We start from the raw sequence: 27,924 nt of genomic DNA on the forward strand, positions 1-27,924 counted from the left end.
CCTGCAGCGTGCATGCGTGAGAGAGAGAGAGAGAGAGAGAGAGAGAGATTAAAATAAAAGCATCAAATTAAAGCAGCCTTATGGGACAAGCGATAGCGTTTGAAGTGCAAATTGAAAATGGGACTCTAGGAAGAAATCAAATATTATAAAAGTATATTGACAAATATATACGTACATAGTATATGGATATCTATAGGGTTAGAGAAGGTGTATACAGTGCTGTAATATTTCCTCCCACTTTAAATGTAGCTTCAGACTGACATTGACTCTCTTATATCCTGCGGTGCACAGTGAGGCGCAAAGCAATTAGACACACATGTACGTGTGTGTGTGTGCGCTGGTTACATGTTTCATTTTGATTGCATCTTATCAGCATGTGCGCGGTTTTGTCCTCTCCAAACAGAAAGGAATCTTTCGGGAAGCTTCCTTCCCTGATAAGATGACACACAAAAGGCTTCCTCAAGAAGCATAAAAATAGGCGCGTCGTCCCCGTGGAGATGGATTAACAAAATGAAGGAAGGATGGAAAAGACATTTGGGACTCTGGGAGCATGGCTTTTGTAACTCCGACGCACATGCGCACACACAAATAGACAGGACTCAAAAGCTACAAATGAAAAAGTTGTTCTCTCTCAAAGGAAGGGATGAGCGAAAGCGCTTCTCCCCCAAAGTTCTTTTGATCCCTTGAACACACTCCCACGCAAACTGAGCCGTCCGTCCATTGAAGGAATCATATAGCAATAAGAAAACTAAGGGGAGATGATATTTAAACAGCTCGCCATGGCAACAGGCTGCAAAGCTAAAGCGCCGCCGCCGCCGCCGCCGCCGCTGCACTCGGGATGGAGATGATACAAATTAAAGGCAACTCTGGACGGTTGCCAGGGAAACGCAGCAGGAGGAGGTTAAAGTCCAACCCAAACACACCTTGAAGCTATTTCAGTGACACCGGCTGAGGGAAGGGGCTTGGGGGAGGGAAAGACACCAGGCCGGGTTGGTGCCAAAAAAAAAAACATAGTGTGATCCCACTTGAAAATCCTCCATACACTGCTCTTCACAAATGCATGTCCGTGTGTGTGTGTGTGTGTGTGTGTGTGTGTGTGTGTGTGTTTGATGTGGCACAGCAATGCAAAATAAAACACTTTGCTTTGATGTGGCTGCTTTTTTACTGCCACCATTCTTTTTAAAACGGAAAATCATGACTTTACTGCATTCTTGCGAGATGTTCTTTTACGCCTTTGTAGGGATTTTCTGACTGAGCCTAAAACATTTTTTTCCCTACAAAATAACATGATACTTAGGAAATACCGTTTTTTTTATAGTTGCTAAAATACAAATAAGAGAATTGTGTTTTATGTATTTACCGTTTTTTTCCATGTATAATGCGCAAAATTTAACTAATTTATTGTCCTAAAATCTGGGGTGCGCATTATACATGGGTACAAAAAAAATCTTTTTAATTTTTTTTTTTTAAATCCGGATATGATACGGAGGCCGCCATTACAGATGCGCTTTCTTCTCTGCTGTTCACTTCAAACACGCTCCATACGAACACAACTCGATCACCTGCTCGTTTGCTGTCACAATGTACCCTACACAAATCCGAAACATTTCTTCGCTATCGAGTATGCTAGCGCATGCGCAGTGATACTGACCGGCAGAACATCCGGTTGTTCCCAAAGATGATCTTTTTTCTGAAATCATTTTACGTTCACGGACTTAAGTAGGAGTCAAAATCTGGGTGCGTATTATACATGGGTACAGGCTTTTTTCCAGCATCAACATGCCATTTTTAGGGTGCGTATTTTACATGGGGGCACATTATACACGGCAAAAAACGGTATTTCATAATAATGATTGTCTATTTTTGCACATTTGGAGTCCTCTTTTGTTGGGATGCTGTGCAAGCGGCTCGGCTCGGCTCGGCTTTTCGTGATCTTCTGTAAGTTGCGCAACGCAAACACACAAACGACAAGCGCGCACACGCAGGTGGAGCCGCACCAGTGTCGTGTCGTGTCGTCTCGTTGGGGCTCAGATCCAATCCAGCCAATTAAAAGTGTGATCGCCCCCCCATGCAAAGTGCTTCCAAAATTAAACACAGATAATCATATCACTGACAATAGACTCGAGTCTATCTGCTGTTTAACACGCACGCACGCACGCACGCACACACGGGCGCGCGCACAGGCGCACTCCACCCACACACAAAGACCTACTGCACACAAATCCCAGCAGGCTTAGGCACGTCGACTTGGTTGGAACTCTTCACACGCCTCGCAAGTGTCATAATAAAAGGCTGAGGTGAGGGCGGGCGCTCCAAATGGAAATGTGGCCTATCAAGAATTGGACAAAAACCTAATCCTACCTTTTTACAACAAAGTTGTGTAACAATTGTTAAGCATATCAATATGGCGCTTGAATGAAAGTGTGAAAAGATCCATTTCAACCTTTGGTTGCCATTGCCATTTGGACCCGTTCTGCAATGCCCTCGCTTGTGTGTTGTTTTTGTTTTAGATTTCGCCGCACGTCATATCAAGGCCGGACTTGGACTTGAGTCAGCGACGTCGCCTTTCTGTTAAATGTTAGCCAAACTCTGCGTTAATGCTTAACTCCAAGACGACATTTCGGACGCCGCATTTGGCCACTCCCCAAAAAAATAAACACCTCTTGAAGTGTTTGACAAAATATGCTCGTTCCTCAGCAACAGTCGACTTGTCTTTTCGTCAGCTGGCAACGGTCCGCTTTTGATGGGCCAGGACAATTTGGATTTCTTTAAGCCAAACGAAGAAGCCGCAAAATTAGCTAGGAAAGGAAAGGAAAGGAAAGGAAAGGAAAGGAAAGGAAAGGAAAGGAAAGGAAAGGAAAGGAAAGGAAAGGAAAGGAAAGGAAAGGAAAGGAAAGGAAAGGAAAGGAAAGCTCCGTGTTGTGCGTGATCAAGACAGTATGTTCTTTCTGACATCTGAGATTATTTTTAGAAACGTGTTTCATAAATGCTAATAAACCGGCTGGCACTTTCTTCTTCACGAGCAAAGACCAATTGTATTTTCTCTGTTTTGTTTTCATTTGCGTGTCACTTTTGAGCTGGCCAAAGAGTGACACCTCCTGTTTCCGAGCTGTCCTGCGCCACGTCCCCGAGGTGGGCGCTGCTGACAAAACCCCTTTGCTGCCACCTTTGGCGTGCTAGTAGGCTAACGGCCGCGTTTGGCGTGAGACTGAGCGACAGCAAAGGCAACATTGGAGAGTTTCTTTTTTTCAAAATGGGCCTCAAACTTGAAGAATGCGCTCTGAAGGAATTCCCGGCAAAATGTCTGTCGACTTCCGATCCGTGTGGCAACCGGAAGTCAGCCATTTTGGGAAGATGTTGCTGGCACTTTTGGACGGCTGGCCTTTGAAGCCTTCGCCAAGGTTACATTGCCAGAGTTTTGCGTGTGGGCGGAGGAACGCAAGCGTCGACTTTGAAGCTTCGCTGTGGAAAAAGGAGCTGTTTGCTGTTCACATCAATGCACGGCTGGATGAGCGCCTGCGCCTGCGCCTGCGCCTGCGATGAAGAAAGCCCACTCATGTGAAAGCGGCTGAATATTCTCATTTGCCATTTGAATATATTCCCAGCGGGGCACCAGAGCAGCGAGCACTTCTCGTTAGCAAACGAGCCCGATAAGTGGCCGCGGGTTCTGAGCGAGGAATGTGATTTAGTGGCGTTTAAAGGGGCGGATCGGGAGGGAGGGAGGGAGGGAGGGAGGTAGGGAAGGTGGCTGGCTGGCTGACAAGGGAAGGGGCTAGCTAGGTCAAAGGGCTGTTACACAAGGGGGAGCTTTATAGCGGGCGGACAGACACACAGCCAGTTTGCTAATGGCAAAGTCAATTAAGGCTCCATCTGTCAGGAGACTGTGCTTTGCTCTTTAATCTCAGCGGGCCATTCGGACCAGAGATTTGGACAAACTAAGTCCAGATCTCTTTGCTCTTCTCAAACATCATGGCAATATGACACGTAGAAGTGTGTCCAGGATCTAACGGCGACACTGTTGCGAGCCAAAGTGCCATTCCCACAGTGCAAGTGCATGGAGCTTTTGGCCATGGAACCAAAATGGGTCTTGGACGCCTGCTCCCATTTGGGGCTCATTTGGGCTAATTCCAGAGGGGGGGTCGAGCTAGCCAAGGGACTGAGACACCTAACAAACGCAACGGAAAGATCGACTGCGTCGCTAGCTTGTGGAGCTCGCTACCTTACAGAGTAACCGAGCGACGTCCGAGCTAAACTGAGTGAGTGAGTGAGTGAGTGAGTGAGTGAGTGAGTGAGTGAGTGAGTGAGTGACTGACTGACTGACTGAGTGAGTGAGTGAGTGAGTGAGTGAGTGAGTGAGTGAGTGAGTGAGTGAGTGAGTGAGTGACTGACTGACTGACTGACTGACTGACTGACTGCCTGCCTTTGAAATGACAAAGGGAGCGGCCGAGCGGCTTAGTCGCTAGCTGTGGCTGAGCAATGAAGCCGCTTGGCTTCTTTTTTGTTGTCATTGCCTACTAAATGTTGTGTGGTGACAACACGGAGGACACGGCAGCCAAAGCACGAGGCGGCGGCGGCGGTGGCGACGAGCGTATGTTTGCGGGTGGCCGCCTCACACCTTGGCGGGCGTGTTGAATCTCGCCCCAAAATGCTTCAACGACAACAAGAAAAACTCCCAAAGAGAAATCGGGGCTGTGTGATGGCGAGTCCCGCCGTGCGGCAGATGGTGCGTAAGCGTGCGTCCTGTTCTGCCTTTGCGTCGAAACGGAAGGCCTTTGCGCGCTGCTGTCACCATTCAAGCCCGTTTCAACCTGTCCCACAAAGATATTCTTTCTGCAAAAAGGAGCTAGCGATGCCGCCGTCTGCTCAGATCAGGCCAAAGCCTCGTCATACATGCTGACTGAGTCATCTGGTGTGTTCTTCTTAGCACACACACGACTGACATGACATGACATGACTCTCTCTCTCTCTCTCTCTCTCTCTCTCTCTCTCTCTCTCTCTCTCTCTCTCTCTCTCTCTCTCTCTCTCTCTCTCTCTCTCTCTCTCTCTCTCTCTGTCAGCTCGACCTCCACGCCTCCTTGAAATAAAGAGCTTGCTTCAGCAGATGGAGGGAAAAAAAAAAACCCAACACAGCCGCGAAGCGTCTTCATCGTCATGCCTGTGGTGTGACCCGTGATAATGAAGATGATGATGGTGAAGTTGAGCCGGGTTATGGTGCAAGCGACATTCAAACGGGCCTTGCTTTCTCGCCATTCCCCCGTGATATTCTTCAGCGCTCGAGTACGTGAAGGAACCTCGTGTCGGGGTCATGAAACCTGTACGCACACGCACAAACTCATCATCGACATGGTGGCTCCACGTTTTCAAAATGCTCATTTCAGACTGGAAACGGCATTAACCCGTTGCGGCATTTATTTTATTTTTTTAAAATAAGTAAAGCAAGTACTCTCCAGTGTTGTGTTTAAAACAACAGAGAGTCGTAATGAAATAGAATGCAAATAAATGTTTTGAAAAAACGAGCAGTTTGTGCATCGAGATAAAATGCTGCATTCCAATTCACTGGGCCGGTCCTTACGCTGTGCTCACCGTAGCCACCAGGGGGCAATAAAGTCAAGAGGACGTAAATGAAGAACAACAGCGCGACTTCTTCTTCTTCTGTTGCGGCTCATCGTTCTTCCGAGCGGCTAAACTAAAGAATCCATCCATCCATCCACGGCTGTGAGTATTCTTCTCCATTTTGGTGTTGCTTCCATGCTAACATTAGCATGCGAATGGCGTTTTGTATTATTTGTTAACATGAAGCCACGTGGACATTCCTATGCTTGTTTGGAAACGGGACAAAAACAACACCGATGGAAATGAAATAGAAAAAATATTTTTTTTTTACCTTTACTCCTGGCAGAAAAGTCGACACATGGAAGCTGAATTCTTTAGACAATCCAAATACAGCGTTAAATAAATGAAGACAATTTAGTTTTAGAATTGAGGTGTTGCTTGTGATCCACCGGAGAGGCTCGATCCACTTCTCTCTCCATGAGCTTCTTTGTTTTCTTTTGAATTTTGCTGCTAATTTTCAGGCCTGTGCTAAATGAAATGGTGTCACTGATCCGTAGAGACACGCACGTGAGACATTTCCTTTGTTTTGCTTGACTGTTGCGTTGCCACCTTCTTTTTGGAAAATGTCTCCCTGCGCCTTGCTTTAGCCGAAAGGGAACGTTTGGCCTCCTGCGACCAGTGCCATTGTTTGTGTCTGTTGTGTGATGAGCTGAAGAGTGGACAAGGAGGAGGAGGAGCAGGCAGAGGAGCGTCTCCTCCAGCGTACGTTGCCACAGTAACGGCGCCCCCTTTAAATCCTGCCGGTATCGGGACCAATCCGCGCACGAGCCCAAAGGCGCACACCGAGCGGAAAAATGAAGGTGGCGGAAACTCGCCCGTCTTGCGTCTACGTCGCTGAACGCAGATGGCGGCCACACAGTACACCGGCCTTCCCCTGAGCTGACGCTCTTTGCCCGCCAGAAGTGCCGTCAAACGCGGTGCCAAGACGCCGCTCCCCCATTGGCTCTCCCGCCTGAGCGTGGCCGGATTGCGACGGGGCGACCACATATTTGTGGAGGGCGGCGGCGGCGGCGCGGGTTCAACCACTTAATTAGCGGGAGTGCTCTCCTCTTTAAAACGTTTGCCCTTGGCAGCGTTTTATGTGCCACAGGATGACAAAAGGGCACCGAGCTTTCCCCCCTTTTAACGACACGGTGCCGTTTTGACTTTCAATTTGGTGATTAGGGCCGCCGCTGCCGTTTTTGGTGACTTTTATGGAAGTCCATTTCGACAAGATGGCGCGGACGTTCAAACGGACAGCCCCACGGCCGGTTGACGGAAAAAGCTGACTACGATTCTTTTTTTTTCCCCCCTCAAGGTGACCCAAAATAAAAAGCACACGATGACTTCCTAGAGATTCATTAAAGCGGGCTAGCCATCACCAGTCCGTTTCACGTCATGGGGAAATGGTTCTCCTCGGGACCCGTGCGCCGATATCCACCACGTCAAATCTTGGACCCTCTTGAGAAGAAAGAGAAGCGGCATCGATAATAAATCCACATCAAACGTTGCGATTGGGCAAATAAACACGTTTTGCCTCCAGAGGGGACGAAAAGCATGCAAGCAACCAGCGCTGACTTTAACGGGATTATTGAAGCACATTACGCCATTAACAAAAGGGGCCTTCATAAGAGAAGTTAGTCATACCTAAATTGGCCACACGAGTGTCACCAATGGATGAATTCTTCCCTGACAGAGAGCGATAAAAATGGAAGGAAAGAAAGCCTGTTTTCCGCATGCGACGACGGCGGCGGCCACGGATCGTACTCCAGCGAGGACTGCGGGCGGGAAGGAAACGGAGCGCTGCAGCCAGGTGGAAATGTGGCACAAAGGGACCGGCGGCGGCGGCGGCGGCGGTGGTGAGGTAAGCCAACGCTAGCCACTTGACAAAATTCTATTTTTGGAGTGCATTTTTGCAAAGAATGGAGGCTATGTTCCCCTATGTTCCCCTTCAAAGATGGCAAAAATCTTCGCCAAAGGCACCTTTTACGATGCAGGTACATGACATCATTTTAGCTTTTTCTTTTTTTTGTGTGCGTGTAGTTTGCAGTCTAGTCTTTATGCACAAAGTGAAAAAGGCAAATAGAACCAAGATTAAGCCTACATGATGATATCCTCACCACAACAGCAACAAGCCCAAAGACCCCTCCCCTCCCTCCATGTATGTTTATTTATATTTGGTGCGGACAATGCGCCTTGTCTCAATGCTTGAAATCCGCCCGCACCTTTGACACATATCGGCCAGGCCACATTTGGTGCACATACACAACATTAAAAGAGAGAGAGAGAGTCGGAGAGAGGGGGGGGGGGATCCCTGAGGACGACCAATGGCTGCAGAGATGCTGGAAGGGAAAGGTGGAAACGGCCAGGGAGGGGGTGGGTGAGTGGGTTGGTCGGCTGAAGAGAGAGAGAGAGAGAGAGAGAGAGAGAGGTATAGAAAGGGGGATGCTGCAATCCCGTCCACTCACATCTCACTCCACCCAGCGTCAGAAGGGCGAGCGAGCGAGCGAGGGAAGGAGGGAGGGTGACGGGCGGACGGACGCGCGCGCCCAGCAGTATGTGCGCGCCCACGGGAGGGGCCGACAGAAAATGGCGAGCCTGTGCAAGCGGCAGCAATGCACACTAGAGAGGCGCGGCTTTCGGCAGGAGCTTGACTCGTGGAGGCACAAACTCATTCACTGTGTAGGTAAGCTCGCTTGGAAACGACTAGAATAGAAATAGAAAGCGACTCCGAAGAGCTGTCATAATTGTTTTGATTGACGTGGAGGAGGCTCAACAACTTGTTTTTGTTCGCGTGTGGTGTTGTCGTCAAGCGCTCGATTCTTTTTCCCCGTGTTCACTTGATTTATTAGATCTTTTATTCTTACGCGTTCCGCTGTTTATTTATCGTAGCGTCACGTGCTCTCACGGAGCCGCGCCTTAGCCAATCAGCGTGGCCACTCTTCCCTCGTGCCCGCGCACCGGCTGGGCTTTTGGGTAATAGGGAGGAAGGAGGACGTGCGCGCTCCCGATCTCCAAACATGACCCCCCCCCCCCCCCCCCCTCCGTATCTGGGCTCTTCTTAATAGCGTTTGGGAGGCGCATTGCTGCACCGGGGAACATCGAGAGATGCTCGCGTTGAAGTGTTCCTTTCTTATTGTGGTCGTATGCATTGTTTTGATTTTGGATCTGCCGGCCGGCCAGCCAGCCAGCCAGCCAGCCCCTTTGCTGGTCCTCCTCCCCCCCCAGCCCGCCCGCAGCCTCCATTCCTGGTGTATTTCATTAGCTGTCGTTTTAATCCGGTTACATGCAGCCGTCCCAATGTTATGTCAAGATTATCGTCCACTCCACCGATGATCCCGCGACCTCGCCGGCCTAATCCGCCTTTTACGGCGTCCCCAAGTGAGAAGCGGGAGTGCAGCCCAGCCCAGCCCAGCGCAGCCCAGCGCAGCGCAGGTGGCCTTGCTGGGGATCGACACCAGTTGGTTTTCTTTTCCCTTTTCTTTTTGGAGCAGTAGTGTCCAGATGTTGCGCATGGAAGCGTCACCTACTTAGCGAGCGTTCAGCCCCTTCTTCTTCTTCTTCTTCTTCCCATCTGATTTTTAGCCAGCAAAGCTGCTTGTGAGAGGATGAGGAGAGAGTGATCTCTGCCTCACTTTAATTCCTCATCAATGCGCAGCAGACTGAATGCATTTAGTCCTTTTATGGAAGACACGTTGGGAAAACATCTGTCAGTGTCAACATGTTTGATCATCTCGATCCTTTTGTATCTGTTGCTTTGGACGTAGCTTCAGTCTGTCTGTCTGTCTGTCTGTCTGTATCACTTGTAATGGCAAAGCGGCGAGCCGATCGGCGCTTTCTTATCTTGTCATTTATAATTGCACACGAAATGAGCGTTTTATCGGTCCGTTTGTCTGTACCTCTTTGCAATAGATAGCGGAAGATGCCAAGCCAGCTAGTCTCCGTTCCTGCTCAGCGCCGTTTGTCTGTACCTCTTTGCGATAGATGGCGGAAGATGCCAAGCTAGCTAGCCTCCATTCCTGCTCAGCGCGGCAATTTCCGCGCCGGCCGGCTGGGCGAAAGAATCGCCGCCCTGCGCCTCTGACGTGAAAATTGTGCCAAACAAATCCTGCAAGTGAGTGGCGGCGGCGGCGGCGGCGGCGGCAACCCTGACGGGGAAAAGCTTATGGTCACTTCTTTGGTCAGCTGTGCTGATTCTTAGATGCGTATCAAGTGTCCCATCTGTCGAAGCTCAGCTAAGCTTAAGTCTTTGTATGCTACGCTAGCTAGTAGCTAGTTTGTAGCTAGCTGCAAAGCTACCACACACTCCACTCTCCATTGGTTGAAACGATTCCAGTTTTCAATCATGTGGCTCGACCTATCGGGGTACGAGAAAGAGGCAGGTGTGAGCCACATCTTGGTTTGGAAGCGCTTTCTTTTCTGGCCTCACGCACGCACGCGCACACGGCAGGTTCACGTTTCCCCTTCCGTTTGGCTTTTCTTTCTTTTTGTGACTTGTTTGAGGTCTAATTAGCGACCAGGCGCAGGCTCACGTGGACTCCAGCGATGAGCGCTAAAAAGTGCTAGCGTGTTAGCTCGAGTGGGACCCTTGGACAAACGGACGCGAGGCTTCTCACTCCCTTGACTTGTTGTGAATTAGCATGGAAGGATTTTCACTTGCTTGGTCAAATTGTCACACTGCTATTCTTCTTCTTCTTCTTCTTCCAATTATCGCTGAGTGTAAATGTTTGAAAGTGAAACAGTCTTTGTCCTGTAGGACGGGCAAACGTCACAGTGAGCCAAACGGGAATGCCTTGGCTTGCACTCGTCTGTCCAGGCCTGATGAGACGGTGCTGCCGTATTGCTGTGCTTCAATTGACTTTTTGCTTTCCTCTCTCGAGTACTTTCAACGCAACAAATGCACGTTGTAAACTTGCAACTGCACCTTAACTCCTGCCAACTTGTGTGTGTGTGTGTGTGCGCGTGATTGGCAGATTGTGTTTTTCAATTGTTTTTTTAGATCCTCAACACCTCCACATCTCCTCACGCTGAATTAAACAGTCATTTCACGCCTTGTGGTGTGTGTGTGTGCGCGCGCGTGTGAACTGCGCACACACACACACACACACACACTTAGCGTAACGTATTAGCAGATAAGACGGCAGCTAAATGTCATCCAAAGCATGCTATGTTAATCATTAAGCAAAGTGGCAGAAAGAGGGAAATTGGATGGCTTCATTTGTGTGTGTCATGAGCTAACCGTCTGGTTTGAGTGCAATGGATGCAGAGAAAAAGCCCCAAACAAGGTCCATCCCTCAGTTGCAGTACAAATGCTATATCGGGAGGGAGGTCTTGGAAGATCAAGTGCCTAGCATGCTAGTCAATGCTAGCTTTTCTTTGCATCTTGTTTTATAGGAAGCTACATGAACGACGTTGTACTTTTGTGCTATTATCGGATTGTGCGTGGTGGCCACCTTTCTTTATTTTATGGAAGATGAATGAATCTTCTGTTTTTGTCGTTTTGTTCTCGCCGGCCAAGCTGCTCGTTCTGACTTTTGTAAGCTAACGCCCTAGCAATAGCACTAACTCGGCCTTCCATTAGTCAACTGCGGCCGTGTCCTAATTGGTAGGCCGGTTCCTCCCCTCCCTCCAAAGGCTGCGTGACATAACTACCCGCACACCTGGACCAGATTGACACAGCCTTGGAATTTGAACGTGAAAATCTGGCCTTTGTTTCCATGGAGACGAGCGACTTTGGAGCGCACCTTTGGAGCTGACATTGCTCCGCCCTTTGCCCGGCCTCCACTTTTGGACACAGTTTGCGTGTTGTTCTTAGAACATGATGACTTCTTCCGTATTTGTCCTTGTGAGTCTTGTGTCAGGTAACATGCTAGTTTCAGGTTCTGCAAGCTAGCATGCTAACTAGCAGTAACAAAGCTTTACAGTTGATGCAAGACTTTGATATTGGTCAGCTCACTAGCCAGTTTGAGGTCTGGACTAAGTAGTATGCTAACACAGCTTCGACGAGAGCAAATTTCCATCTTCTCCGACGGCGCAAATGGCGGATTTGTTTGATCACACTGCTGTGCATCCCCCATGTCGTTAACGGGCTAAAATTTGGCCCGCCTCTAAGTCCCGCCTCCCATGCGTTCCATCGAAATGCACAGATGGAGCCATCCCCACCCCCCACACCTCCACATCGGCAGCCAGCCTCTCATCTGCTTCCGTCTTTGAAAAAACAAAACAGAAATGTCCTCGGTGAATGAATTAGAGTGGGAGGTCTCCACACTGTAAATCTTTGCACTGACTGCTCATTACATATACACACACACGCATATATATATATATATATATATATATATATATATATATATATATATATATATATATATATATATATATATATATATATCCTAAAAAATAATGTAAATTATAATAATGTCAATGAATAAACAAATAATAAGCCAAATGCTAAAGTGAAGCTACAGAGCGTAAGCTAATTCTTGGCTTCCTTATAATTTGTTAATTCTTTTGTTTAGCGAGTTGTGTGAACCCTGCCCGTGTTTGGTTGGCTTCTTCTTTGGACATTGACACCTTGTGAGCTCATGCGAAGTTGCAAGTATTTTGACTAAACACACACACACACACAAAGGCACACAATGCACAAAATGTTGACTCGCGCCCGCCCAGGTTTTTGATTCATTCCTTTTTAACATAAAGGCCTTCTTTGTATGGCGGGTCATATTTGAGCTGCTTTTTTTTCTCCTCAGCGCTTGATCATTGTCATGAAGCGTGTGTGTGTGTGTGTGTGTGATTGTGTGTGCGCGCGCGAAAACCAGTTTGGGATACAGTGTACAAAGTGTGAGTTTGTTTTGTCTCTTGCGGTTTGTAGATTGCGTTAACGTGGGGAAGGATTTGGTCACGAATGTGCGCTATGTGGTTGTTCTTGTCGCCACAAAACGGGGCGGTGATTTCGGATCTTTCTATCAGATTGTCCGACCGATTGAACGATAAGAATACATGCAAGGTAGTGTGCACCTTCAAATAGGTTCAAGTCAACGCAACTGCACAAAGGTTTCAAATGTGGCAAAAGTCTCTGCTCTGGCTTGGGCCCGCTCCTCCCCTCTCGTCCCGCTTCCTCGCGCTTGTCCTCCGCCTCCTCGTCCGCGGCCGAGCGGAGCGAAAATTGACCGTTAATGAAATTACAGGCGGCGTCACCCGGATGCCCGTGAGCAATTAATGAATATTAAGAGGCGGTGCGTCGTGCGCTAAGCAGACACTAATGACAAGGACAACGGAGCTGAGTTAAAGGGACAGGCCTGGACCCTGGTCCTCAACCCTGGCTTGCAAGCAGGGGGCTTTGTTTGCTTGTGGAAAGTTCAAGAAAATACCTCGGCACCTTGCATCTCGATGTGCGGTGGATCTGCTCCGGATTGTACGTTCTATCACGTGTACACGTCCGTGCACGCTTCAGACGTCCGCATCTGCGTCCAAAAGCATCATCGGTTTGGTCCAGATTGGACGTTGGGACGCAATGTCAACTCGGCACATTGAGTCGCTTCCAAATCGCCTCACTCGCTTTCTCTCCGTCGGCACCGCTTGTTCGTTCGTGGTAGTCGTGTTGCAAAGTAAAGAGTCAAGAACGAAAAAACAAGCGTGTCGCTGTCATGTTTAAAAATGGCGTTGGCTGGCAAAACGTTCCAAAAGGAAAAGCAGGTGTTCAAAAAATGCTTTTGTTGTGTACCACCACCATTGTTCTGATCTTCAGCTAATTAAACACTATGTCGAGCGCGCGCGACACCAAGCCGAGGTGCTAATGGAACCGTATGGAGGCTGTCAATCAAACCATCACAAAGCAGTGTTATGGTATTCAAGTTTTTTTTTTTCTCAAAATGAGAAACGCCAGTCTTTATTTGGTGGTCGGGTAAGGGCGGCAAAGATGAGCACAAGGTGGGCTTTTTATTCGATCCAACCCAGAGCCCATTGAAACCACATGAAATGGAATCGGCGCCGACCATTCGTGGGGCCACGCTAGTTGCATTGTTGCGGATGGACGCAAACCAACGCGGCCAAGAGCTTGTTAGCAAACACGCTCCGCTTGCTCTCACGTCGTGGCGGCGGCTCCCGACAGAGCGCGACGTCTTGGCTCTCCTGCCGCCGATGGTGTTCACGCTCTCGGATTGAAACATCAAACGGCTGGTAATGAGTGCAAAGTGCCGCCGCTGGTGGATTACTCACACTATTGACTTTTCCTGACAGTCATTATCTTCAGGAACAATCGTAGCCTCAACACGCGTTCCCAATGCCTTTACACGATGCTAGGCAGATCAGGCCGGGATTCGAATACAACTTTTGCTCTCTCTCTCTCTCTCTCTCTCTTTGGTTGTGTTTTGTTGCTGTCGTAGTTGGATTCAACCAGTTGTGGCTTAAGGCTAACGTAAGAGCGACTTTCCACTTGATTACGACTCCAAGGCTTTTTTTTTTTGGGCTAATGTCTTAGCTGATTGCTAATGTCACCCACCTACTACGTGACATTGAGCTACTTACACTGCAAAAATAAAGTCCTCGTTCTATAAAATCCGAAAAACGAAATGAAATTATAATAAAGTCAATAAATGAAATCTGGACTCTTTCAAAGGTTCGTCTTTGACATTTTGATCGCGCTCATGCACAGTGCGTGCGTGTGCGCGTTTGTGCAGCTGCAGACGCTCTCAGCACTTAATTGACGCGTGGGCGCAGCCGCCATATTTTCCCGTCGCCGTCAAATGCGGCCCTTTTTATTTTTAACATAAACGCCTCCTCCGACATGGAACGTCAGCCACCGCATGGCTCGGCCACCGCGCCGCGTCCCTCGCCTCTGCTCGTCATTTGGAGAGAGAGAGCGCGTCAAGCCCAAATGTTACCTTAAGCCCCTCCCCCTCGCTGGAAGCTGAAATCACAATCAGGCATGTCCGCCTTGAAAATGTGTCTTAGCTCTGAGGTGTGTCTCACGCACTCTTTGGACCTGACTGACACCTTTGGACCTCTCGCACAAACACTCCCATGCGTGTGTGTCGCTGCAGGGAAGAGACCATTCCTCCGAATGACGGCTAATAAATATGTCCCATTCATGCAGGCAGCCTCCTCTGCTGGTCCAGTGTGTCAATATTCTTAGACTGGAGAGAGCCTCCCCCACTCCTACAAGCCTTCACGCTTCATCGCGCACACACACACGCAGCAGCAAATTAAAAGTAGAGCAGACCTTTGATTTTCCAAAAGGCAAATATTTATCACTAGTTCTATGCGCGTCTTTGTCTAGGTGGGTCTGGCTCAGTGATATGTCAGACATTGTTCTTTCTGGGCATGCTCCCTGAAGGTGTGTACTGTGTGTGTGTGTGTGTGTGTGTGTGTGTGTGACGTGCCCCATTCAACTCGGTAAATTACTCAAGCCTCCAAAATGTCTTGCGCGGTCCCGCTGACGAGCTGCTTGTACGTTACTGAAGCAAAAAAGAAAGAAGGCAATATTTCCAAGAGCGACATCCCAACGTAGGTAGGCACTTGTTTGGCAACATTCCAAAAAAGACTGTTGGGCCAGTCAGTGCAATTGGTATTGGGATCATGCTCAGAATTCGACGCTTAAATCCTTCCCCGACGAAATGAATGGAAATGCGTGTGCTTCACCAAATCAACTTTTTTCCCCAAAGACAACACTAGATGCCTAATGTCCAAATGAGTCCAAGACATCCTCCGAGAAGACAAAGAAAAAGAACATTGTGCGCTTCTTTGTCCTCCGCCTGCAGCTCGGCTTCATGTGAACATCATATGATAAGCGGAGCGCGTGCACGCATGCACACACACACACACACACACACACACACACACACACACACACACACACACACGCACGTCTGTCCAAAATACGTCTTTGATTTAGCAGCTCGGGGCCCCCTGACCTCGTTAGCTCACCCTCATTTCAGAGAATGCGCCTGCACACAAAAATGTGCATAAATGCCCCAAATTCAACATACCATAAGCAGAAAAAAAGAATGGGAGCAAAATAGTTTTGCATATTGACCATACGCGGGCTTTTATTTTGACTGCTTTATTTCATCTTCTTTGCTTCTTTGGGAGTCAGTGGTCACCCTTTGTTGTCGCCGTGCGCTCTCGCGTGCCTCTGTCTATGTGCGTGCGAGGCCTTTGTGCCACAGATCGGAACATGTGGACCGGCGGCGGGAAAATTCCTGGTTTCCGTGACGACGGGAAGCTGCAGAAGGAACAGATGATGAAAGCCAACGTGACCCAGGAAGGAAGGAAGGGAGACTTGCAAGGAGTTGTGGCAAAGACTACATCGATGAGCCTAAAAATGGCCGCTCACACCTCCTGTGAATCGATTTTGATTCATGTCATCTAGTGCAAGTGGCTTTTCCCAAAACATCACGGAGCATCAAAACAAATTGTGTGCGCTTGGGAAACTTGTTTTGTGGCTCTATTGACAGATTTCGTGCGGCCAAGTGAAATGGGCATCAGCAAACGCCCCTTTTCTTCTCGCGTGCGTTCTCCTTTGTCTCATCCCGAGGTTTGAAATCCCGACAGGAATTTACCCACGTGCCCCGGCGGGAGCTTTGACCCGACATCCCAAAAGCTCGGCTCGGCTCGCGCCACTGACTCTCTTAGGTTCCGTACGGGTAAAGAAGCAATGTGTCTTTCCTTCTTCTTTGGCATCAATGTAGGGATGAACTGGACATTCAATTTGGTCTCTCTATTTGGAATGAAAATGATAATAACAAAGAAAATCATTGGGTCATCTTTCCATTTTGCCTGACACAACAGGAGCAAAATCCTCTCTTTTGTTTTTTGAAATTGACAAAATAGGTTACGTTTGTGAAAGCCGTCTGCATATGTTTTCGTCTGGCCTTAGCCGGATGGCCGTCTTCTCACCTCTGCCTCTAATCAGGAGCTTTAAAGAGCGAAGAGCGGCCGTGTTAGGTGGCCGAGGTCCCGCCTGCACAAATTGGATTTTGTACTATGCACAAATTGCTATGTAGTATGATTTTGCGCTGTTTGCACGGCTTGCCGTGTGTCACTTGTTTGAAGGTTTTCCATGAGCCCAACATTGCAAAGAGTATTTTGTCAGCAAACAATTCAGCACCATCAAAGGATACGAAATCTACAAAATGCGTTTTTTGTCTGCAAAATATGCGAGCGGCGTGAATGCGAGAAGCGCGTCAACCTGCTGCTCGCCCGGGTCAAAGTACTTGTCGGCCAAAGTGAAAAGGCAAGGTCGCCCGCCGCTTTAGCTTCGGCTATAGAAATGCTTTTGCATTTTTCATTTGGCGTCTTTTCATTGGAATCATTTGTTCTGCCGCCTGAATGCAATTTGAAGAAGGTCGTCGCAAGAAAAAGAATACAAAAAATGTTACCTTGCTCTCCGGGCGCCTCGCGAGCTCCTTCTCCTTTGAGACTCTTCAATGAGTCTCGCGGCCACGCCGCGCCACGGCCGCCTCCACCCTTTGGTGCTTCCTTTTCTTCTTCATTTTTTTTTTATTTTCCTTTTTTTTTTGGTGCAACCTTGACACCATTTGCCTTGCGAGTCCCGTGCTCTTGTTTGTCGTTTAACTCGAAGGAAGTTCTTGCTAGCATTTAGTATTTAGCATTAAGACGGCTTGCGTTGCTGAATGACGTGAGCATTTGGGGTGAGGTTATCATTTTGCATTTGTTGCCATTTAGTGGGCTTTGCCGCTTTTGTCAGGTTAGCGTGCCGAACAACAGTTTGATGGTCGCATTCAGCACTGTTTGGCCGTTTTCTTATTGAATGGCAGTTGGCGAAACTAGCACTAGCTAAGGAACAATTATCTATGTGTCGTATTTTATTTTGACCCACTGACAATGGTGTGACATTAGCGTTCGGCACTATTTTGTCAACACTGGATGTCGCCTCGGTAGCACGTAATCAACAGTGAAATTGGGGGGGGAGCTGCCAAGCTAGCACCAGAGACATTGCTGGGATTTCTTTTGAATAATCATGAGCAAAATTAGCCATCACTTAATCTTCTTCCTCAATTAATTGGCACAGAATGAAAGAATGCACGCGTTAAAGCCGCCCACTTGAGCTCCCCACCGCTACACCCACCTCGCTGCTAATTGCTATCAATTAGCTTCTCATTAGCACGTTCGCGCGCACGATGGGCACGTCGGTTTGGGAGGTTTAGTGGCGGTTAGCGCTGGGCGGCCTCCTTCCCGGTCCTCACCGCATAATTATCTCATTAGCGCAATGATTTCGCTCAAATGACCAGCAGCTGTGTGTGTGTGTGTGTGTGTGTGTGTATGCGTGTGCGTGCTTGTGTGCGCGTGCGTGTGTGTGTTGATTTTCCGTCTTTTATGAGGCACAATCCTATTCTGTTGATGAACGACGGTAGCATGACATGAAGTCATAACGGATGACAGTTGAGCGCTCTATTGTTACGGAACAACAGTGGCTATGCTATTTTGGCGCTTTTGAACACCGATCGACACACGTGACGTGACGTGAGGACTATTTTGACGTCGTGTCACACGGGCGGGCATCTGGTGTTATTGCGTTGTCCGACGACATTCATCTGATGTCAGCGATTATTGCTTGCAGAAAACCAAACGTGCGACGTTAGCGCCTTTTGACCTTGGCCTTTGTAGCAGTAGCGTCAAGCGTTTAACAGTGAAAAACAGTATTGAAGATTTTCTTTTCGGTAGTGCGATGTTAGCGTCACACACCTTTTTGTTTCCGTAGCATCGACAACGGCAAAGTTAGCATCGTTTGCTTTCCTATTGACGCTAATAGTGTAATGCTGCAATAGCATCTCGCATTGTTTTGTTGCTCAACCGGAGCATACATTTCCCACTCGTTTGCGGCCGATTGTTGAATTGCGGTTGGTGCTGTGTTGCCGTGGTAACGCCACATAAGGCAACACCAAATTCCGCTGCTCGTGAGGGGCGTGGTCTTGAATTACTGAGTCGATTTGCACAATTGATCGCAAACGGCCCACTGAGTGTTTGATTGCGATTTTGATCCACCAAAAACATAGGTCCCCCCCCCCCAAATGAAAAAAAATCTGCATTTGTTCAGCACAGATGTTATCGTTTTGTTCCATTTTATGGTCTGGAGTGTCTTCACAGCAGTACACAGCAAAGGTTGTGTGTCTAGGCGTCGTGTGCGCGGAACCACGCTTACTGCCCCGGAACACACATTCCGGACTCGCGCAGCCAATTATTCTGCTGCTTCAAGCAGCTATGGAAGCGCAAACGTACGTGGCAAGGAAGAGCGCGTCAGCTGACGCCACATGTGGCGTGGCCGTGTCATTAGCAATTCGGACGGCGTTATTGTCGCACATGTTTTTTCAATGTTGCGCTTCCAATCGGGCACAAAGGCCGCCCTGTGATCCGTCGGTCGGGTGGGCAGCTTGGGCCTAGCGCGTCCGGCCCAATTTGATGCCCTTGAACGGGTTTTGTGTCCCCTCCATAAAGGATGCTAATGCTAACAGCTAAATGAGGCATGTCAATAATGAATGAAGCCGAATGGACGTCAAGTGCGGTTGCGACCTAAGCTCAGCCCGCTCTCCAGCCCTAATGAGCTATCGATTGGCCGAGAAGGAGGCTCGGGTCATGCTGAATTATGAATGCTCACGCTGCGCTATATTTAGCTGTCGGTCCCTAGTCACAAGAAACGTCAACATTCCGGACGGACTCTTCCTCCATAGATACACGCTAGGCTTCCTCGCTCGGAACTCTTGAGAAACGCCGCTGTTTTCTCTTGGGCTTGTCCACATCATTCCGTCTTTGCAATAGTCCGTTCAGCTTTTGACTTGAAAAATGAGGAGCCCAACCTGAGTTTTAGAGTTAAGCTTCACTTTTGCTACTTAGTTACAAGGAGTATTTATATCCTTGTTCAATGCACATAGTGGCGTGGAAAAACACAACAGTGCCATGGTCTTCTGCTACAAATGAAGAAGTGCTCTGTGTGTGGGCGTGCTTCCATGTATGCTTTTGTGGATTTGCGTTGCGTCTACATGCTTCCATGGATGCTTTTGTGAATTTGGGTGGCGTCTACATGCGTTGTGTGACTTGTAGTCCCTCCATCCATGTGGAAAATGGCCCCCTGTGTGTGTGTGGGTGGGTGTGTTACATTGCTGTTGGATTGTGAAGTGAGAGGAAGTGACAGCTTTGTGTTAGTGAGCACACACACACACGTACATATGTATGTATGTATTGTATGTACGCACAGTGTGTCACCGTGTGTGTTTGTGCGCATACGTACGTGCGTGACCTACATTGGTCATCTTTTTTTTTGCCTGTGGCTGGCTGTTATCTCATCTGGCCAATCCATTCTCCTAATAATATCCCGTATTGTCTCTTCCGTGGATTACAGTTGATGCAAAGGATTTTTGTTTTTTCGACATCCGAGCGTAAAAACAAGTCGCTAAGCGTCGTTCGTAGCCAAGAGTTAAAGCGACACACTTTGCCTGGCTCGCTGAGGTCTTTTAGAAGCTCACTAGGCCCAAGTGTGTTCGCAACTAAAGGTGTTTGCGGCTAACGCACACGACTGGATGTTAGCGCAACAATAACTTTAGCCAGATGATGCTGAACGGCGGCCCACTGCGTCGATGATGTGAATGATATGATCTCTTTGTCTTTTGTTGTTGTTGTGCGTGTGTTGCTGTTGCTGTTGAGGAGTTGTGGCAAGCGCCTCGTGGAAATGCTGCTTTTTCTTGAACGCGTCATTTGGAGAGCGAGAGAGAGAGAGCGAGAGAGAGCGAGAGAGAGCGAGAGAGAGAGGCCCTCCAAAGTCAAGTGTGTGCGTGTGCTGCACTATCCAGCATTGTATGGTACTTTTCCTTTCAAGGTTGGGAAGACGAATGCAAAAAGGTGTGACATTTGCAAAAATGTCCGGCTCCCGATCATGTGCTTTGTTGTATTTGTGAGCATGGTCAAGGAAGACGTTCATTGTTCATTAGCGAGAAGCAAACTGTGCGTGCGTGCGTGCATGCTATACGAACCTTTTTGCATTTCAACACATGCGTCTTTGTTTGCCTCTGCTTTCATTTCGATATGGTGGAGGCGGCTGGCAGGGGGAGGGGAGGCGAGGCGAGGCGAGGCGAGGCGAGAATCAATCGTGGGAGGTGTAGGTGGATTTTTTGGGGGGCGGGGTTGCCATCTTATGTATTTATGTCGGACCGTATGCGGTCGCTAGGCAACTGTGACAGCAAGGTGTTTACACTTCATAAAATGGGAGTGACTTTAGCGCACTAGTGTCCTAGCGCTAAAGAGAAGAAAGAGAAGAGCATGCGTGTGCGTCTAGTAATTGGCCCAAACGAGTCAGTCTGCGTTGACACGATGGTGCAGTCTGTGTTTTATCATGATTGCGAGTTTTCATGAACCACACAAGGACTTTGGATACACACGCCCACACACACACACAGTATATATAAGGTTTTAATTCCCAGACAAGAAAGTGTTTCTTTATCAAGTGTGATTTTAGCTGCGGTCGGTCACATGATTGCCAACGTGGACGTTAACGCGATCTCTCGTTTTGTCGGCAGGCTTCGAAAGCATCCTGGAAGGCTTGTTTGGGCCGGGAGTAGTCCAAGATAGCCCCTCTTCCCAAGGTAACGCACGCACGCACGCACGCACACGCCGCCGTTTGCTTTGTACTGACCGATGAGTCCACTGGCGGCTCAACGTGGCCATTTGTGAAGGACAAAAAAAGCATATTAAAAAAAAAAAAGCAACTACGGTTGGAAACAAAGCGATGTATGTTTTTCAGATTGCGAGCCAGAGGGAGTGTCTGACTGGTCCTTTGATGACAACTGTCTCTTCTGCTGCCTGCGAGTTGATAAAGTCAAGGTGAGGCCGAGGGAGCTTCTTGTCCTGGCTCCAAACGTTTTGCCGTCCGTCTTTGGATGGAGCCAATAGAGAAGCTGGCAGATTAGCAGTCCACACTTCAATTCCTTTACGCCTGTTCAAATAACAAGCATCTCTCAATTAGCATGTTAGCTTTGAGCATCTCGGAACGCCGCCGTTGCTAAGCTACTTAGCCGGAGGAAGACAGTTTAGCCGTGAGCAGATTGGACCTCGACAATCTTTGACTTTTTCATTTGTATTTTGACCAAACGTGAAAATATGTCAGTATCTTAGCTTTTGCGCCGTTTGCCGGGCGGGGTGGGGTGGGCTGGCTGCCGCTTGCTTCCTTTGGAGGAGGGTGGGAGGGAGGGACGCCTAAGACGAGTACAATGGTGGAGCGGGCCTTGTTCTCCGACGTGACCCCGCTCTGACCTCCCAGGTTAGCCATCTGTCTCCTAAAAATCTCCTCCAAATCAAAACCTCCCTTCCTCCCTCCCTTTTGTCCCACCCATCTGTCCCGCTAAGAAGCGTTAGTTCCTCGACGACAGCTTTTTTTTTTTTTTTCTCTCTCTCTTTATCAAAGGCAATTTGCACGGATCGTAAAACGAAGATGGAAATGGATGTCAAAAAATAAAAGAGCCCTGTGGCCGGCCGGGAGAGAACCACAAATAAAGCAGCAGCAGCAGCAGCAGCAGCAGCAGCAGCAGCGAGGCATTCTCGTCTTTCTGCGTTTGGTTTTGCGCCAAGGATTATCCATTGATCGATTGGAAGGCCGATGCCCAATAGAGAGCCAGGCACTTCAATTACAGCCGCTCGTTTTCTTGCAGCGTTAACGCTGCCTTGGCCAAAGGAGCGTATTTGGGGGATAGGGAGGGAACCAAATCAATGAGTGGAGGAAGTGCAATTTTTCCATTCAAACAAATCATATCAATCTCCAAGTCATCGGATCCCAATTCATACAATGACGCTCATTGTTGTCTACAAAGTCTACAAAACAGGAAGAGCCAGGAAACTCGATACTAAACAGAAGCTCAGTTGGCCAACCCAAGCGGGGAAGCGCTCAGCTACAACGCTGCCTGGCTTTTTCCCGCAGGATCACCGCGCCGACGACACGGTCGCCGGCGGCCGGCCGCCGGCGGAGGGCGACCACGCAAAACGGGAAGAGAGACGCCTGGGCCGGCTGGAGAGACAAGCGCAAGACTTCCTCAATGCTGTCTTTCACAGGAAAGGTACGCACCGACGTCAATGTCGGAGTCAGCTTTATGCTTCCTTCCTTCCTTCCTTCCTTCCTTCCTTCCTTCCTTCCTTCCTTCCTTCCTTCCTTCCTTCCTTCCTTCCTTCCTTCCTTCCTTCCTTCCTTCCTTCCTTCCTTCCTTCCTTCCTTCCCTCCTTCCTTCCTTCCTTCCTTCCCTCCTTCCCTCCTTCCTTCCCTCCTTCCCTCCTTCCTTCCCTCCTTCCCTCCCTCCTTCCCTCCCTCCTTCCCTCCTTCCTTCCCTCCTTCCCTCCTTCCTTCCCTCCTTCCCTCCTTCCCTCCTTCCTTCCCTCCTTCCCTCCTTCCTCCCTCCCCCCCTTCCTTCCACTGGGAAATGAAGCCATGCCATCGTATTTCAGGAGTGCCAATCATTTTGCCTCCCGTGTGGAGATGATTAAAATTCCATTTTTAATACCTTTCTCCAAATTTCGATTTTCACTTTTGGGGGTGAGCGACTCCTCGTCTGAATGTTTGACTCGCTCCCAAGTCACGTACCAGTCTTTCTTTCTTTCTTTCTTTCTTTCTTTCTTTCTTTCTTTCTTTCTTTCTTTCTTTCTTTCTTTCTTCTTTTCTCTCTTCCCCCCTCCTCCACGCTTTGCCTGCAGGTAGACGTAATTAAAGTCAATGGTTTGAAAGTGGGCCACGCGAGCCACCCGCCTGCCCCACTTTCCTGAGCCCGACGGTACTTTTTGCCAATGCCGGACGGCGTGTTGCCGTGCGCACACTGTATTTGTGTGCAAAGGTTTGGCACATGGCATTGTTACCGCGTGAAAGGCAAACTCATTTGAGTTTGATTTGAAAGCGAGAAGTGGCGCTCGCTCGGTCGCTCGCTCGCTCGCTAATCTGGTGTCATGGGCGGGATTAGAGGCTCTCGCTGCTGATTTTTGGGATTATTTCAGCATCACACCAGGATTATGAGCGCGGGATGCGGCTCACGCTGCCACGTCAACATGTCACAATGCAAAATACCATTGCTTGCTTCATGACCAATAGTCAGTCCCTTGGTTCTTTTCAGACCTCCCAAATTTGTCGGACCCCCACATTCCTCTAGTGGCCCGTGAGATCATGCAGCGAATGATCCGCCAGTTTGCCGCCGAATATACCTCAAAAAGCACTCAGGACGCTCCGCTGCCGCCCAACGGAGCCATGAAGGACCAAAGCCTGCCGCCCTGCTCGCCGGCGCCCGGCTCGCCACCCTCGCCCGCCTCCTGCTCCTCGCCGTCGCCTTGCCTCAGCCCCCCCAGCAGCGAGGGGCCAGCTGCCGCCGCCGCCTCTGCACAGAACCCCGTCCTCAGCAAGCTGCTCATGGCCGACCAGGACGGCCCGCTGGACCTCACCGTCAAGAAGAACCCGGCCGAGAGCGACGCGCCCGCCCAGCAAGGTGAGATGCAATCAAAGTGCCACTTTGTCACTTTGAATTTGTCATTCCGGTACCACGGTACCACCTTAGCTTTTCTCCTTTTTTTTTGTGTGTGGCCGTGATTAAATGGTAAACGCTGAGCCTGAAGCTTAGCAAATCATCACGTCACCACTGCTAACCACTTAATGGTTTCGCCCCCCCCCCCCCAAAAGGTTACAACGGCAATGATGGGCCTCATTTTTGCATAGATTGATCCATAGATTTGCAGCTAAAGTTTGTTTGAATTTTCAAAGCGTGTTGATTGATTGATTGATGGATTGATTGATGGATTGAGTGATGGATTGAGTGATGGATTGAGTGATTGAGCGAGCGAGTGATTGATTGAGGACCACTGACTAATGCTGCCTGTTATGGAGCGGTCCCCGCTAATGAGCTGCCAAGACATTAGCGGTGGCGGTGGCGGCGAGCTAAAAGGCCGCAGCTGGAAAGGTTTTGGCCCTCGCAGCAGGATTTCAAAGTTCTCCTAGCAACTTGAAAAAAAAACATCATCTTCATCATCTTCCGAAAAGCCATGCCCGTGTTGAGAAGGAACAAATGGAGTTTTTGCTGTCAGGAGAAACCACAATAGAAAAGAACAATTCCGAAGTTTAATATCAGGGAAATATATGTTTTATTGATTGATTTTTTTGATTTCTTTTTCAGATGGAGTTTTGGATCTTTCCACCAGGAAGAACCAGAATGACAAACTAGGCTTCTCTTTGTCAGAGCACGGACTCAAAGGGTAACGCAGGCGCACACACGCACACACACACACACACACACGCCTCACCCGTCCAAAGTAAATGAAATGTGGCTTTTGAATTTTTGCCTTTCCAATGGGGCCTTGAAGGCCACCGAGGGAGACAGTGCTCGCCGTTCACAATTGTAAACGAGCGTTTGGCTGGTGGCAGATTAGGATTCCAAATCCAGGTTAGGTTTTCAGGCCTGGATTAAGGAACAATTTCTTGTTGTTTGGGGTCGCGGCCGAGGTTTCAAAGCCGCTGGGAGGCTTCCCACCAAGGCTAGCTAGCAGACTAAAAAGTCAACTTTAGGCTTTCACTGGAAGTTGATGGATGCGCTCAGGCTCACCGTGTAGATTGCAAACGCCAGCCGACGAGCGGGATGGGGGAGGTGTCTCTCCAATCTCAGAACAGGAATCTGGATCCAGCCCGGGGGCTGTTGGGTTCCCCCTAAGGCAGCGAGCCCCGGTGGGACTCTCTAATGATAGGCTCATGAAATATTCACCCGTGGATGAATAGGCTCCTCCCTCCCTCAGCAGCTCGATAGTTTTTGTCTGAAGCGACATTAGCATTAGCAATACCATCTTCACACTTCTGTCTCTCTCCTCTCTCTCTCTGTCTCTCTCTCTCTCTCTCTCACTCCATCCATCCATCCATCTCCATATATACGTTCTATATGATGAGCAAACGTCTCCTTTTCTACTGGAGCCCCCACGGAGCTGGCTCTGGCGCCATCTCATCAGATAATGCCTCAGCGTATGCTGCTATGGCCTTCCTCTTCCTCTTCTCCTTCCTCATCCTCTTCTCCTTCCTCATCCTCTTCTTCTATACTCTCTTTTTTTTTTCCTTTTTCTTCCTTCTTATGCTGTTGCCATGGCGACCGGCCCTGACTTAAGCGGAAGGACTTTGCATCTTTCATCTGGCCGCCGACACATTTACATGCCGCCGCCGCAATGCTGTCTCTTCATTTGACATTCGATTGAAAACGATGGACAAAAGTATTGGGAGCCAAACTGACAGCTTTGGCCAGAAGAGTCCAGGAGTTCCAAAGGCACAATTGTTGCTTCTTTTGATTCAAGACCATTTTGCTGGTGTGACCGTTTCTTCGTGCAGCAGGCACCAGCGGCCAAGGGCGGACCATTGGCCGTGGCGGAAGCCAACGAGGAAGACGGCGCGCCGCGCGCGCGAGCTTTCGAGACGGCTTGGGGACGACGCTCCTTCAGCCCCTGCCCGTCGCTCTCAGCCTGCCTCTTCGTTTGCCACCTGGAGCGTCCAAGCTTGCCAGCTCACCTCCTGCTACCAGCTCTCCTGCCAGTCCAGCTCCCGCCCTACTCCTCCTCTCGCTGCACAAGCCCACTTCCGCAGTCTTGCCATGAAGGGCTTCCTGCTCCCGACCTGGCAGCAAGGACCGCTACGCTTCTGAGAAGCTCGATCACGAAGCAGCCCGACCTCAAGACCTGGCTACTTTCTGGAGACATCTCAGCACACCACCTATCTCGTTCAGATCTCTCTCAACACCCCACATCAATCACCGGTCTCCAACCAGCACCGTACACCATCACGCAAACGGGAACCCCTCGCCTCCGGTGGACCTCAAGATCGCAGGGCTTCGAGGCATGGATCTCTCTTGGGACTCACCCCGGCCTCGGAGCTGTACCGCTTCGGTGGACTCGACCCGCGCGCGGCGGCGGAGGACTCTGCGAGAACGCCTTGAGCCGGAAGCTGAGGGCCATCCTGCCCAAACAGAACCGCGGGCGGGAGCTTGGGAAGCCTGCTGGACAGGCGCGGCGGAATTACTGGGCCGCCGACTTGGAGCACCCCTCCGGCCTACCCCTCCTCGACGCGAGGCTACCCCTACTCTAGCAGCGAGGGGGCCTCGAAGAAACGCGTCGCGAAGATCGCAGGTACAACAGCGAGATCCTGGAGAAGCCAGCGGCTGTGGCTGATGCACGGCTGAGATGAGGCGCAAGGTCTCCAAGGCGCAGAACATGTACGGCATCCCGCACAGCACCCTGGAGTACAAAGTCAAGGAGCGCATGGGGACCCTGAAGAACCCCCCAAAGAAGAAGCTCAAGCTGATGATGAAGACGGAAGCGGCCGGCCCGGAGTTCCCCGCCGAGGCCGCCGCCGAGGCCGCCGCCGCCGATGAGGCCGGGCCCACCGAGCTCAAGGCGGACGTGGAGGAGGAGATAGAACCCGTCCAATAAAAGCCACCTGCGGAACCACGGGGCTTCTTCACGTGTGCCAATTTCTTTTGCAGTATCCGGGCCGAGCACAAACGCAGGGATGAAAAGCGAGACGGGTTTTCGGAGAACCAAGCATTTTGAACAATTTGATGACAATTCCTCGAGATGGTGGGGGCTGCAATTTTGGAAATAGCGCTCGCTCAAACACCTTTCCGTTGGCCTTCAGGTCCACTCAGTCACCTGCAACATTTTGCCCAGCCCGAAAATTCTCCCGCTTCTCTGGACCAGAACCTCAGCTGCTCATGAAGGCAGCTTCTTGGGAACATTCCACTTTGGGCAGAGAGACAAACGGGCAGAGTTGAATCACAAACAAAACCAAGTGACCATTTTCGTGTACGTATGAATCAACATGGTGAGAGATTGGTCGTCAGGGTTGCCAATGGAAACCCGCCTGCCAGGTAGCCACCATGCTTTAACCGCAAGACCTTTCTTTCTTGCCCGCCCGCCGGCCGGCCGGCCAGCCCGCCCGCCCCGCCCCGCCCCGCCCCGCCGCAACGTCCCGCCGGGTTGCGCGCGGAACCAGAAGACACACAAAAAGTCATTCAGGGATGCATGTTTGTGAGTTTTGCGACAAACTACTGACTGGTGAGATCATTTTTCTCCTCTTTTACGTTTGATTGAGTTTGCTTTCTTTTGCACTACACTTTGGGTCCGGCGCTTTGGCGGACGGACCGGGTTACCTCGGCATCGTTGCCCCTCGCATCATGCACTTATTACGGTCCGTCTCACATGCCGGGTCGGGAGGGCCCGCCGCCGCCGTCGCCGCCGCCGGATCCGAAGGCGGGTCTGCCACAGCGGCGCCGGCCGGCGCTACCTCATGGACCTCCGTCGGTGTCCGATCGCGGAAGGCCGGCACGCTTTTCGGCC

The 27,924-nt window shown here is 49.8% G+C and overlaps 1 pseudogene; it reads left to right on the plus strand.

Annotated features, from left to right (window-relative positions):
- Nucleotides 1-8,028: 8,028 nt before the first annotated feature.
- LOC133151029 (ligand-dependent corepressor-like) lies at nucleotides 8,029-27,517 on the plus strand (annotated as a pseudogene).
- Nucleotides 27,518-27,924: the final 407 nt, after the last annotated feature.

The sequence above is a fragment of the Syngnathus typhle genome, linkage group LG3, assembly GCF_033458585.1.
Source record: "Syngnathus typhle isolate RoL2023-S1 ecotype Sweden linkage group LG3, RoL_Styp_1.0, whole genome shotgun sequence".
In the NCBI taxonomy this organism is placed as follows: Eukaryota; Metazoa; Chordata; class Actinopteri; order Syngnathiformes; family Syngnathidae; genus Syngnathus; species Syngnathus typhle.